This window comes from Macrobrachium rosenbergii, chromosome 14, assembly GCF_040412425.1.
Source record: "Macrobrachium rosenbergii isolate ZJJX-2024 chromosome 14, ASM4041242v1, whole genome shotgun sequence".
NCBI lineage: Eukaryota > Metazoa > Arthropoda > Malacostraca > Decapoda > Palaemonidae > Macrobrachium > Macrobrachium rosenbergii.
Window position 1 is genome coordinate 45,685,578 of NC_089754.1, and position 14,193 is coordinate 45,699,770.

The 14,193-nt window shown below is 37.6% G+C and overlaps 1 protein-coding gene across 1 annotated transcript in view; it reads left to right on the top strand.

Moving 5' to 3' along the window:
- Positions 1 to 620: 620 nt before the first annotated feature.
- oys (oysgedart) overlaps positions 621 to 14,193 on the top strand; it is a 41,893-nt gene continuing 28,320 nt past the window's right edge. The window contains exons 1-2 of the mRNA XM_067116787.1: positions 621 to 809; positions 4,404 to 4,483. The gene's annotated coding sequence lies outside the window, so the exon portion shown is untranslated. The remainder of the gene's footprint in view (positions 810 to 4,403; positions 4,484 to 14,193) is intronic.

Here is a 14,193-nt window from a genome sequence, read left to right on the forward strand (position 1 = left end):
CTTTTCTGTCTATTGTAACTGTCAACTTGGCCTTTCATTTCCTCAGTAGGCCTATTAACCCATAATCGTCTTACATTTCCTCAATAGGCCTACTAATCCAAAATAGTCTTCAATTTCCTCAATAAGGCTACTTACCATAATCATCATCCATTTCCTCGGTAGGCCTACTAACCCATAATCGTCATCCATTTCCTTAATAGGCTTACTAACCCATAATCATCTTCCATTTCCGCAATAGGCCTACTAACCCATAATCGTCTTCCATTTCCTAAATAGGCCCACTAACCCACAATCGTCATCCATTCCTCAATAGGCCTACTAACCAATAATCGTCATCCAGTTCCTCAATAGGCCTACTAACCCATAATCGTCATCCATTAACTCAATAGGTCTACTAGTCCATAATCGTCATCCATTTCTCAATAAGCCTGCTAACCCATAATTGTCATCAATTTCCTCAATAGGCCTGCTAACCTATAATCGTTATCCATTTCCTCAATGGGCCTACAAACCCATAATCTAACGACTTTTTTTCGAATAAACTTACGATTATTCTCCTGTAGGAATTATACATTTAAGACAATCAAGATAGATAACGCGTACATATGTTAGCATATGATGCGGTTCGGTGAATGGAAGTCTTATGCACAGATGGTTCATCCTAGATCGAGCAGTTTGAGGATAAATGTGATAGTGATTGTATTCGTTTCCTCTCCGGTTTTCCGGTAAACTGAGTTAAGTCCTGAGTTGCAGTGTTGCTTGTTTTCAGTTTAAAAAACTTCGCCGTTTTCTTCATAAGGTAAACAAAGGTCGGTATTGAGGACTAAATGGTATGTATATTCGGAATGATGATAAATACAAAGGTTTTAGTATCTTTTTAATTCATTTTTTTAGACTAACTAATCTTAGCAGTTTAGTGCGATTCAGAATCCTTAATTGTATTGGTTTCTTTGTGGTTCAGTAATTTGATCATATTCAGAGGAAATAATAAACAAGTAATAGTATAATTATGGCTTCATTTTCATCACCGTCAGAAGAATTTTACATTAGTACATGTTCTTGGGCTTCACAGCAGGATAAATTAGCTCGTCATTTAATGCATGACTGATTGTGGTTCTATTTAAAAAAAATGTGGATGCATGATAATGTAAATAATTTTTCATACCTACTGTAGTTTATATTGGTTTATTAACACACAATATGGTACGAAATTTTACTCAAAGAAATTTGTTCTACATTATATGTGGAATGTAGACCTACTATGAGCCATTTGATGACCTGTGGTACCAGCACTTGTGGCTGGTCATATATATATATATATATATATATATAAAAGTGAATATATATTTATGAATGCTTTTATGTGTTTTTATGTTTGTATATTTGTACTTTTGTGTACTATAGAAATCCGAACCGCTTGGCCGATCTAAACAAAATTTGGCAGGTGGCCATCATTTGACCCAACTTATACAATAGGGTCGGTTTCAAACCCGTACCCCTTCCCCTTCCCCCTTCCCTTTGTAATTTATGCGGTAACAGCTAGACCGATCTAGACAAAATTTGGCTGGGGGCCATCATTTGTGCCCCTTCCCCTCCCCATCCCCTTTCCTCCCCATCCCCTTCCCCCTTCCCTTTGTAATTCATATGGTAACTGCTTGACCGATCTAGGCAAAATCTGGCTGGTAGCCGTCATTTGACCCAACTTAAATAATAGGGTAGATTTCAAACCCGTACCCCTTCCCCTTCCCCCTTCCATTTGTAACTTGAGTTGCAAATAAGCTGTACGGGTTTATCATACCTCATTTAAAGTACTCGATGCCACAGCAATATATTATTGAAAATGCTTTACTTTCCTGTGACTGATAATTTTGTATCAAGGTTTGTGTTTCGGTTTAGTGGGAATATGTTTAGGTTTAGTGGAGGTATGTGTTTAGGTTTAGTGGGGATGTGTGTTTAGGTTTGGGGGGGTGTTTATGTTTAGTGGGGTGTGCTTAGGTTTAGTTGGGGAGTAAATGGGACAGTCACCACAGTAATGTCTGGATAAAATGAACAGTCACCACAGTCATACCTGGAAAAAAGGGACAGTCAGCACAGTAATACCTGGATAAAAGGGACAGACAGCACAGTCATACCTGGGGGACGGTCACCACAGCAACATCTGGATAAGTTGGACAGTCACCACAGTAATACCAGGATAAAAGGGACAGTCGGCACTGTAATACCTAGAAAAAAAAAAGGTCAGGCAGCACAGTAATATATGGATAAATGGGACAGTCACCACAATAATGACTGGATAAATGGGACATTCACCGCAGTAACATCTGGATAAATGGGACAGTCACCACAGCAATAACTGGATAAATGGGACGGTCAGTACAGTAACACATGGATAAATGAGACAGTCATTACAGTAATATCTGGATGAACAGGACAGTCAGAACAGTAATATTTAGATAAAAGGGACAGGTAGAACAGTAATATCTGGATAAAAGGGACAGTCAGCACAAGAAGTTGTTACGAAAACAGGGGCTGGGTCTAAATTATTCTCTTTTTTTTTCCCTTTACTTCTGCTGTTGTCAACATTTCGTTGGGAACATTTTTGGCTCGAGTCCTTTGGCAGAGAGAGAGAAAGAGAAACATTGCCACGTGATTAGAAGGGTTTCATGAGTAAGCACCAAAGTTAACTAAGGAAAACAAAAATAAAAGTAGTGTGAGGAAAGAATAATCCAGTGTTTTTATATTTAAGTAATGCTTCAACTGGCATTTTATCATGCCCTTCTACCTTAGAATTTTTTACCAATCAGATAAAAATCAGCGTTCGAAGAAACAATCGTGCTCAGGAAAAACTGAAAAGCCTGTTTGCCTGTACGAGACAGATAAATGTAATTCAGTATCCGGATTTTCTTAGATATTCTTAATTGCTAATGCATCCGAGATGTCGTAAACTTATCTACTTTGAAAGCAATTCAGGAAGATGCTCTCGGTCAAATTTAAAGAAGATTCATTCTTTGATTGTGTCCCTCTCTGAATCTGGTTCTCGTATGATAGATAGAGTATTATCATGATAAAACTAAATCTTGGCTGTGCAGTGTTCTGTCTTTTTTTTCTTTTTAATAAAAACGTATTTGAAAAGCGTTCCTTTCTAAGGGTGAAGGCAGACCTTCCCCCTTAGGTAAAACATTGGAGAAAACAAATTTTTCTTATTAGACAAAATGTGAAGCACTGAAGAACGTCTTGCCTTTCAAGCTAGGAATCTCATCTTTTTAAAAATGGATACTTAGTTCAGCAAAGTAACGTCATGTCTAGGTACCAAGAGAGGGTTGACTGCAGTGTTAATGCCCTTGCCAGCATAAAAATATGAAAGCGAGTGAGAGGCGGTTGGTCACATTGAAGCTCGAGAAACCAAGAGAGTGAGTGAGTGGTCACATTGTCATCTGATCTTCGAGAGATCGGTCTAAAATGTTCTCAACCTCCGGCCTGTTCTTGTCTAACGCGCCACTACGCGCACAGAATAGGTAATAATGAATGTAATTCATTTTATGAACATACAGGAGACAATTTTGCGTTTTAATACACACACACACACACACACACACACACACACACACACACACACACACACATATATATATATATATATATATATATATATATATATATATATATATATATATATATATATATATATATATATAAAGTGTGCATGGGTGTTCGTGTAACTGGCTACTTGTTACAAAATTAAGCTGCAAATTACTCAGAAAATGCTTTACGGCTTCGACCTGTGACGCAGCATTCATCGTCCATTTATTAATGGCTTCAAAAGATGAGCACACGCAAACGAACCGGCAAAGGGAGAAAGAAAGAAAGAAAGAAAGAAACAAATGCTGTGGGTGCATCACGAAATCCAATACACATAATCGAGAGTAAACCATTACCGTCTAGGCCAAATTACATGTCTGGACACTTTAATTCTAACTTCGAGGGTGGTCACGTACTCAGTACACACACGCACATAATATATATATATATATATATATATATATATATATATATATATATATATATATATATATATATACATATATATATATACATATATATATATATATATATGTGTGTGTATATATATATATATATATGTGTGTGTGTGCGCGCGCGTGTGTTTATATATGTATGTATGTATACAAGTAGTCAGCTATTTTTAAGACGTTTAACTCCTACTTAAAAAAATGAACAATGAATCTTATTCTGGAGCAACTAATCATCATGAAATTGTGTGTGTGTGTGTTTGTGCGTGTTCATGTAAATTAGTATGTATGTGCAAATATATATGTATACAAGTAGTCAGCAATTTTCCAAGGTAAATAACGCCTAATTTACAAAATTCTCAATGACTTTTTCAGGGACGACTAATCAGCATGAAATTGCGATGATGCATGCTAAGTAATGCAGCGACAACGTGATGAAAATCACGAGAGCTGAGGTAAGAAGAGGCAACTGACTTGAGAATGATGCCACATCGTTCTATAATAAAAGGGGGATGGAAACATTCTCTTATCATCCTCTGAAAGTTAAGGTGGAAAGCCCCATCGAGGCGGCGGGAGGTGGCTCTTGTAAAACAAGATAATTGAAAGTTATTTTGCATGTTGTCAAGGTGTTATAAAGGGAACATGGAGGCAGGAAAGAATTTCCGAGGCGAGGAGCAAGCAGTAGAATTTGCTCTTTTGTAGACAAAGGCTACGTTTCCCGTTGGTATCGTATGCATTAGAATTTCTTTACTAATAATTGCATAAATATCAACTTTCTGCTCTTTGATTTGAATGTTTTTGAATTGTATATTCAAACGTAATAGTGTGCGTATAGAACCTTATATGTGCACTATATACAGTATATATATATATATATATATATATATATATATATATATATATATATATATATATATATATATATATATATATATATATATATATATATATATATATATATATATATATATATATATATATATATATGTGTGTATGTGTGTGTGTGTGTGTGTAATAGAAACTCAAATACATTCAAATAAAGTTAAACAAACTCGATTGACAATAATTATGAAATTTGGAGAATCTGGCCAACTTCGTCGTAGGCTCATTTTTACAGTTTTTACAGTATATATATATATATATATATATATATATATATATATATATATATATATATATATATATATATATATATATATAAACACGAAAAAATATAGAATACTTATCTTATAAAATATTTATCTAACGAAGAATGAAAATATGAATTTTCTTCTTAAGGGTACTCGAGTTCCTTTTCCAAGCTATGGCTAATGTATCGAGCGTCACCTACGGATTCGTCGATGAAGTAATGCTAAAACTTTTCCCTTTCAACCTTTGGGAGGAGAGAGAGAGAGAGAGAGAGAGAGAGAGAGAGAGAGAGAGAGAGAGAGCTTGTATGTGACATCTACCATAGGGCAAAAATCTATTTCTAAAGAATTTCCTGTTATGTCTCAGTTTATATATAGACCTATAAACCTCTTTGCCAGTTTCATAATTCCTAATAATAATCAAGCACTCGCATCTGTAGGAATATGCCAACATTTGCGCCCTCTCTCTCTCTCTCTCTCTCTCTCTCTCTCTCTCTCTCTCTCTCTCTCTCCGCATACATGTTTCATTTATCTTTACCAATTTATCTTATGCATTTATTTATAAAGTAAATTAACTTGAGTGTTATTTCAGGATACATCTATCTTTCAGAGCATTTTACCCAAATGTGCTTTTGCGTTATTTTATAGAAAGTGGCTTCATTTTGCTCCTCAAGGTATTATATTCAATTCAACACTAGGTCGTGTGCTTTAAAATGTACACGTCTCTTCACAAGTGTCATTCAAGCACTCTAAAGCGAGTTTTTCTGGTTTAGACGAGTAAATCCTAAAGAAGGACTGTGAACCTGACCGAGAATGATAGAGAACTTCAAAACCAGCTCTCTCTCTCTCTCTCTCTCTCTCTCTCTCTCTCTCTCTCTCTCTCTCTCTCTCTCTCTCTCTCTCTCTCTCTCTTAAAGTTTGCGATACTGCAGCTCGATTCCGAGTTCTCTCTATCTCAGATTCTAGGAGGGAAGCAGTTGTTTTCGAAATGTAGCGTTACCCCACTTCATTTATCTAATTTTATAGGCAACCTTTAGTTGGATGATAATCTCTCTCTCTCTCTCTCTCTCTCTCTCTCTCTCTCTCTCTCTCTCTCTCTCTCTCTCTCTCTCTTCTATCATCGCAGGCACGTGTGAAGCCAACAACCTTGATGGAACCAACAGACTTCGGAGAGACCGCTGAAAATTCATGCAAATTTAATTCTCTTTCATATTTTATTAGGTTAAAACGTTGTTTTATCACTGCCCCAGTGATATTTAAGCTCGCATGCGGCTTAATTAAAAGGTATTTTTACAAGCAGGTTCTGAGGTTTATCATTGCACGGCATCCAAGCATTTCTTTGCAGAAGTTTATCATAAATGGCTGGAACGAGCAGTACATGGTAGTTCTCGAATGTGACTAGGTCTATTTTTTCCATATATAGTTTAATGAAATAGAATACGAGTTTATTATTTCTATATACAAATAATAAAACGAAAGGATATCTGAAGGAAAGTTTGCAACTGCACTACGTCTAGAGGATTTTTTTTTTTTTTTTTTAACTTTTCGCTGACGAAAGGACGAGGTGTACTCTCCTGAAAAGAGGGTCGTAATGTGAAAGATGAAATGGCTAAGATTCTATTAGGACTGGGTGTAGTAATCGGATGCTAGGACTACTGTAAAACTGAGGAGAAGAAGAAGAAGAATACTGATGATCAGTAATTTATAGAAAAGTGCTTGACGCTGAACACATTACTGTAGTAATTTTGAATTAAACTGAATGATATAAATAGAAAGATGAAGAAAAAAAATTAAAATCTGTACCAGAAAGTGTCAAACATTCTAAATTCTACAGATTTGTAAAGAAAACCATGAGAAGTTATACATGTAAAAGGAAAAAAAAAATTTTTTTTAATATCCAGAAAGCACAAGAGCATAGACGATATGACACATTTTATGCCAGAGTTGATAACGAGCATTGCCGAAGCAATGGAGCTTTTGGCATTGAGGCCTGACACGCTTGAGTCAACAGTAAAAAAGTGATCCCTAGCGGAAATTGAGTTTTGCATGCAAATTCCTACTCAGACACATAAACGTGATGTGTTTATTGTGCATTTGATCTTGCTTGACACCCAGATAGTTGGACGAATAGATAAACTATTGTATCCGGTAAGAGATTATGCACAGTACTTGGGAGAGAGAGAGAGAGAGAGAGAGAGAGAGAGAGAGAGAGAACCACCCATTGTTGAAATTTGTATCATGCTAAGTCTATTTACGAAAGCGCTGAGAGGAATCATGACGCTGGAATCTGTGAAAATCTTCTTTGAAAGAGATGCAACCGTTGCGTTGGAAAGCTCTAACTGGTATTTTCCCCACAAGAAATGTAGCACAGAGAGTACTTTAACCTTGGCAACAAAACTGGCGCTTGATGGATGTTGATTATTATCTTGCGTCTGTGAATTTTATTTTCAGGACAGATCTTTTTTGTACCTCCCGTTCTCTCAAACTCGCGTGACTCTCAACTTCCTCTTCGATGCGCCTTCTCAACCCTGACAACAACTCTAGACTCAAAATAGCGTTTAGCTGACTGAACAGCTTTTTTCAGAGCGATTATGACTGAAAAGAAAGAAACAAATGAAGCAACTGCAGTCCTGGGGGACGCGCATCTGTTGTTTATATTCTGATCATTATATAATTAAGCCTCTTGTGTTCTCCCTTTCTTTTTTTCACCACCTGTCACCTGGTACCAGCCTCGACCGCATGTGCTGTCAAGGCCACTCCTTCTCCCGCCCTCCACACTCTCGGCTTTGCTGCATGCCATTCTTTCCCTTCCCATTATTAGATGCAGATTAATCCGACTTGGTCTCTCATTGGCTTCAAGCCATAGTCGCCCTTAAGACAGGGATTTACGCTCCATGTTACATAACGCAGTTTTAACCTAGTGTTAGGTTGTTTAAATGGCGTTTGTAGGCAGCGCTTTTGTCATAACATGCAAATCACCCATCTTTATTGTTCATGTGTGCGGTTATGGTATTAAAATAAAACCAATTCTTGTGGTATTTGTTGAAAAATTAAATGCCAGTTTTTAGTTTTCTATAAAAGAAAACTGTTGAGATGGCTTTGTCTGTCTGTCCGCACTTTTTCTGTCTGCCCTCAGATCTTAAAAACTATTGAGGCTAAAGGGCTGCAAATTGGTCATCCACCCTCCAGTCATCAAATATACCTAACTGCAACCCTCTAGCCTCAGTAGTTTTTATTTTATTTAAGGTTAAAGTTAGCCATAATCGTACTGCTGGCACCAATATAGTTACCAATAACACAGGCCACCATCGAACCGTGGATGAGTTTCATGGGTCGTGGCTGAGCCACCATCGGACAGTGGCTGAGTTTCATGGGCCGCGGCTGAAAGTTTCATACAGCATTATATGCTGTACAGAAAACTCGATTGAGCCGAAGAAACTTCGGCGCATTTTTTACTTGTTTATAAAAAGAACCCAAGTATGTTCCATTCCTTATAAGAATGTTCTGTAAGGTACAATGCGGAAGAGCCTGCAATAGAAATTCTTTGCCCTAGACTCACGTACTGGCGCGCTCCCAGTGGATGTGTCTAATGCAGATGACTCGACTAACAACTAATGATAACTGCTGTAGGGGATCAACCATTAAACTTTTTATGAGGAGCACAACGAGCATAACGTCCTCGTTTGCTGAGGCATTCCAATAACATTCTTGCAGTATTCATTTTATACGGTATAATTCGATCGACCTCGATTAACCAACATTGTTAGAGTACGCTAGAGCCAAAGTGATAATATTTTTTGTATTGATTATGTGTATTTTCTGGAGTCACTGTAATACATTCTAAGTGACATGTAATAGCTAGATGCTGTACTAATATAAAATCAAAATTAAAACAATGTAAATCATATTAAGAGCTGAATGTTGTTGATATGTTGGTGGCATTATGTACATACAAACTTTTGTTCGCAGAAATCGGAATCCGATCTGCAAGAGATGTACACGTGCAGAAATGTGTGAGTTTCATAACAGATACGTTAATTCAGCCTAATCGCAGTTTTGCAAGAATTATTGTTGTGCTGAGATAAATCATGCAACCTTGGGCCGTGAAATACGTGTGCCATGGGGCTTTTTATACTGGTGCTAGTCCCAAGCTTCGATAAAGGAAATGTGCGGTTCACGTCCTTTTTAACTTGCACCAAACTTGAGCGGTATGGTGCAATAGCAATAAATTATAATGAAAACTGAAAACTAACACAACACGCAACAGTAAAAAAAAAAAAAAAGGTGGGAGGATGTTGTTCTCAATCCAACTCTGTGGGTAGACGATTTCGTTGACAACAAATCGAGAACTTTAAACCGACTTCTCCCGCATGTTTAATGTGCTAATCATCTGGAGAAGGTCACCCAGTGAACACTGCCTTTATTGCTGAAACGTGTCGTCTTTAGAAAGAAATCGCTGTACAGTGTTAATGCTTTTACCGCATCAAAGTACAGTAGATGACAAGGCGGGGCTGGCGGACACCAACCGCATATCAGATCATTGAACGGTTGTAAGTTATTTATAAACACCTGCAGTATCTCTTGCAGCCGCGGAATGGTCATGTCTTTCCTCCTCATCTCTGTCTTCCCCCTCTCTTTCACACGTCCTCCATCTCTCCATTTTAAAAGGAGTTGTGTGATTAAATGCTAGGTGGTTACGATTCCGTCAAGGTCAACGCTTTCCACTCTCGTCGTTTCGTGAATTCAGATCCTGCGTAACACTCCCCAAGATGGTGGGTAGTTTAGCTTAAGTCACGGTCTAGAGCAGGGATTCCCAAACTGGGGTACATGTACCCCCAGGGGTACATTTGCACGTTTCAGGGGGTACATTTGGTCTGAAGAAAATAATTACTACTGTACAATACATGGTGTTGTAATCTGCACTCAGATTGCACTTTTCTCAATTTCTTCGTGTTGATTAGCACAACTTTTATGTAATCTACACATGCAGACTCCATAAATTTAAAATATCAAAATATTAAAATGTTCTTTTTTAATATTAAGCTTAATTTTAGTGTTAGGGGTACATGGGAACCTATAAAAAAGCCCAAGGGGTACCGAGGAACAAAACGTTTGGGAACCTCTGGTCAGAGAGCGTGGATTAAGCCAGCCTTATGAGGGTACAGGCCCTTTTGTTAAGGTATGAAAGGGAATAAATGGCCTGGTGTGGACCACTGGACTCTTACCAAAGAAGAGACAGAAGAGACGACCTACTCCCTATAACCGAATTGAAGTAGATTAAAAAGAAAGCGTATAATGCTGTATGAAACTCTCAGCCACGGACCATAAAACTCTCGGCCGCGGCCCATGAAACTTTCAGCCACGGCCCGGTGGTGGCCTGTGTTGTTGGCACCTATAGCGGTGCTAGACGCACGATCACGGCTAATTTTAACCCTAATAAAATAAAAACTACTAAGGCGAGAGGGCTACAATTTGGTATGTTTGATGATCGGAGGGTGGATGATCAACATACCAATTTGCAGCCCTCTGGCCTCAGTAATTTTTAAGATCTGAGGGCGGACAGAAAAAGTGCGGACGGACAGACAAAGCCGTCACAATAGTTTTCTTTTACAGAAAACTAAAACTTGCGGAAACAGCAAATAAATCAGTATCAGTCACTAAACAAATAAACTGATCTATACGTAAACAGTATCTAGATAACAGAATAAACCAGTATTAACTGTCAAAATCAGCTTAAAAAAAAAGTTTTATCGATAACATAAGTGACCGGAGTGATAAAACCTCTCCAGTGATAATCAAATTAATCATTGGAGGCTCGGTCGGTCACGATATTTGGACATCTTTGGGGAGCATAACATAGCTAATCAGTTAACAATATATATATATATATATATATATATATATATATATATATATATATATATATATATATATATATATTCATTTATTAATTTATGTTTGATCTAGTGGTTAGAAAGCTTGTCTCACCAGCGAGAGGGACCAGGTTCGATTCCTAAGGGAGCGGCATTACTCTATGGGCCTTTCCTTATATTACACTGTGTCACTGTTGATCTAAGTAACAAATATCAGTGGTGATTTGTAAAGCGAGGTATAGAGTGGCATAGGGCTAGCAACCCCATTGCAAAAATGCTTGCTGGAAAAAACAGAGACTAAAACCTTTTAGCAGCCATTATCTCTGAGGGTATAAGGCATATATATATATATATATATATATATATATATATATATATATATATATATATATATATATATATATATATATATATGTATGTGTGTGTGTGTATATATATATAATGTGTATATAGCCTATATACATTTTTGTTGACTTTCGTAACCTTCTCCCCTCTGGATGAAAAGTCCAGTACTTCTTTCGTGGTTTATTGTTTCCTTCGGGCCTGGGCTATAAAAGGATTGCATTCCAGCCCCATTGATTACTTACGAACTTGCATCAAGTTGTTTCCATTTTGTTCAAGGCCTCCAGCAGGGGCTAGGTTACTAGCGTGTTGGAGCAGATGCTAGGATCCCGGTTCGATACTCCCCACCTCAGAGAGAGAGAGAGAGAGAGAGAGAGAGAGAGAGAGAGAGAGAGAGAGAGAGAAGAGAGAGAGAAAGAGAGTCTTTCCCCTTGCCGGTTAAAGACCCCTATGAAATGAATAAATGGGGCACGGTTAAATCTCCTACCTGATAAGGTAGGTGATAAAACTTTATTGAAACTGCCACCAAACGTTTGGACTGCTATGGTATCTTCGCTGAGTGACTGAGACTCAAAAGCTATCAGAATTAATAGGTTTTTATTTTTCTTCTTCTTTCAGTATCGTGATGCCTGACCTATACGGCACATTACTGTGTATTCATCATGGATTATTGGCAACCAAACTTTTCCTTCTATTTTTGTTGGTGACTTGGCATCATCTGCAAACACTGGCAGCGGTGAATGCACATTATCCAATGCCCTGGGTCTATAAAAAATGTATATACAGGTAATGAGCATTTAATTCTCCTTATATAGCACTAGCTGAAACATAGTACTAGCTGAAACATAGTACTAGCTGAAGCATAGTACTAGTTAAAACATAGTACTATTTGAAACATACTGACCACATCTCACGGGCAACAAAAAGTGTGAACTATTGTTAAGGAGAAAAATGTAGAAAATCATGGGAACAACTTGGCAAGTTGAAGAGTGGTCAGTCTTCTAAGTTTTCAGCACTGATAAACAACAGTTAAAATAACGGGACTAATCATAATCGTGCTACCAGATATGGTATTTACTTCAACCCACGTTCCAATAAAATGTGACACTGAAATATTTAAGATGTCTTTTTTGCGTCATTTGTCGCAATAAGCATGAATACGTGCATGGGCTCGGATGAAAATAGACTAAGGAAACCAACGCGTAATGAAGATAAAGGAAGAGGGGTTCCTGAATATGCGTCGCGTAGACGATTCAAGAAGTTATTCCTAGATTCAAGAGGTTAGATAAGCTTACAAGAAACAAAGGAAATTTTATTAAGAAACAGCTATGGCGCCGAAGCCGAGATTACTCAAGCAAATTATATTGTATCACGGATGAATAAACAGGGGTCCACTAGATGTACCTAATGACGACAGATAGGAGAGGCTCCAAGAATAAATTTAGAAGATAGAAAGTAATATGAATCTGACTACGTAAGTATTCCCTCTTTGAACTGCAGCTTTGGAAACAAGGAAAAATTGGAGTTTCACCCACTTCATTTTCAGGGAAGTAAAGTGCAGTGCCTTATGGAACAAGCAAAAGAAGCAACGAAGCCCACCCACGTATCGTGAAACTCAAGTAGAAATACTCCTGACCCTTCAACTTTGCTTCTTGCCAGTAAAGAAGCTTAAATCGTCGTATTTCAGTACGAGAGGCAGATAGGTATATATATATATATATATATATATATATATATATATATATATATATATATATATATATATATATATATTATTCAATCCTTTTATACTAAATATATAACCTGGTATATGCAACCGCCAGGTTCTAGTTTTTAAAGCTTAGTAGTGAGAGAGAGAGAGAGAGAGAGAGAGAGAGAGAGAGAGAGAGAGAGAGAGAGAGAGCCAAGGCAGGCTATTAAACCTCTATGCAGACCCTCTTTTATGGATGCTTTGCCTGCCTGTCTGTCTGTCTGTCTGTCTGTCTGTCTCTCTCTCTCTCTCTCTCTCTCTCTCACCTCACAAATTTTTGAAACCTGTTTTAATCACCATAAGATTTGATAGGACGTTATCAGAATGAAACTGATATTGCTTCTCTCGCTTTCTTAGTCCTACGCACTCTGGTATATTCTTCCTGCAACTGATATTTAAACCCCAAAAGGCAATTTACTTTCCCTTTGAGGGTCCAGTCCGGGAATGAGTACAAATTCCTGTCAGGTGCCAGTTACTCACCTTGAACTACTATTGCTTTTGTTTTATTACCCGGTGGCCTTGCTGGTCTCTTTCGGTGTCCCGTAAGACGTATAATATCTGTATGATCAAACGAAATGTCTGTTTATTTGTTTTTTTCTGTTTGTAACTTTGTGTATAACAAGCACAGTCTAATGAGTTATAAACTCGACGTCTAGAACTGCCGTTGTCCAGCCCGGGGCCAGCTTGTCCTCATCCATGGCAAAATGAAGGCGCCAGCTGCATGAAGGTAAGTATTAACCAGAACCCGCTAAATCTTGGTGGGTCCTGATAGAAACGTCCCTCGTGCCGGCACTTGTCTACTCGACCCTTCACACTGCCATCAATTTTGTCGATAAGAGCTATTTACACAGCACTCGCGTAACGCTAAGCAACAGAGGAATTATTAGGTTTACACCAGCACACGCACACATTAGTATATATATATATATATATATATATATATATATATATATATATATATATATATATATATACATTATATGTATATGTATATATATGTGTGGGGCGGGGGCTGTGTGTTTGTGAGTGTGAATGTGCGTGTTTCTTTCGATGGGTCTAGTAGTTGTTAACCC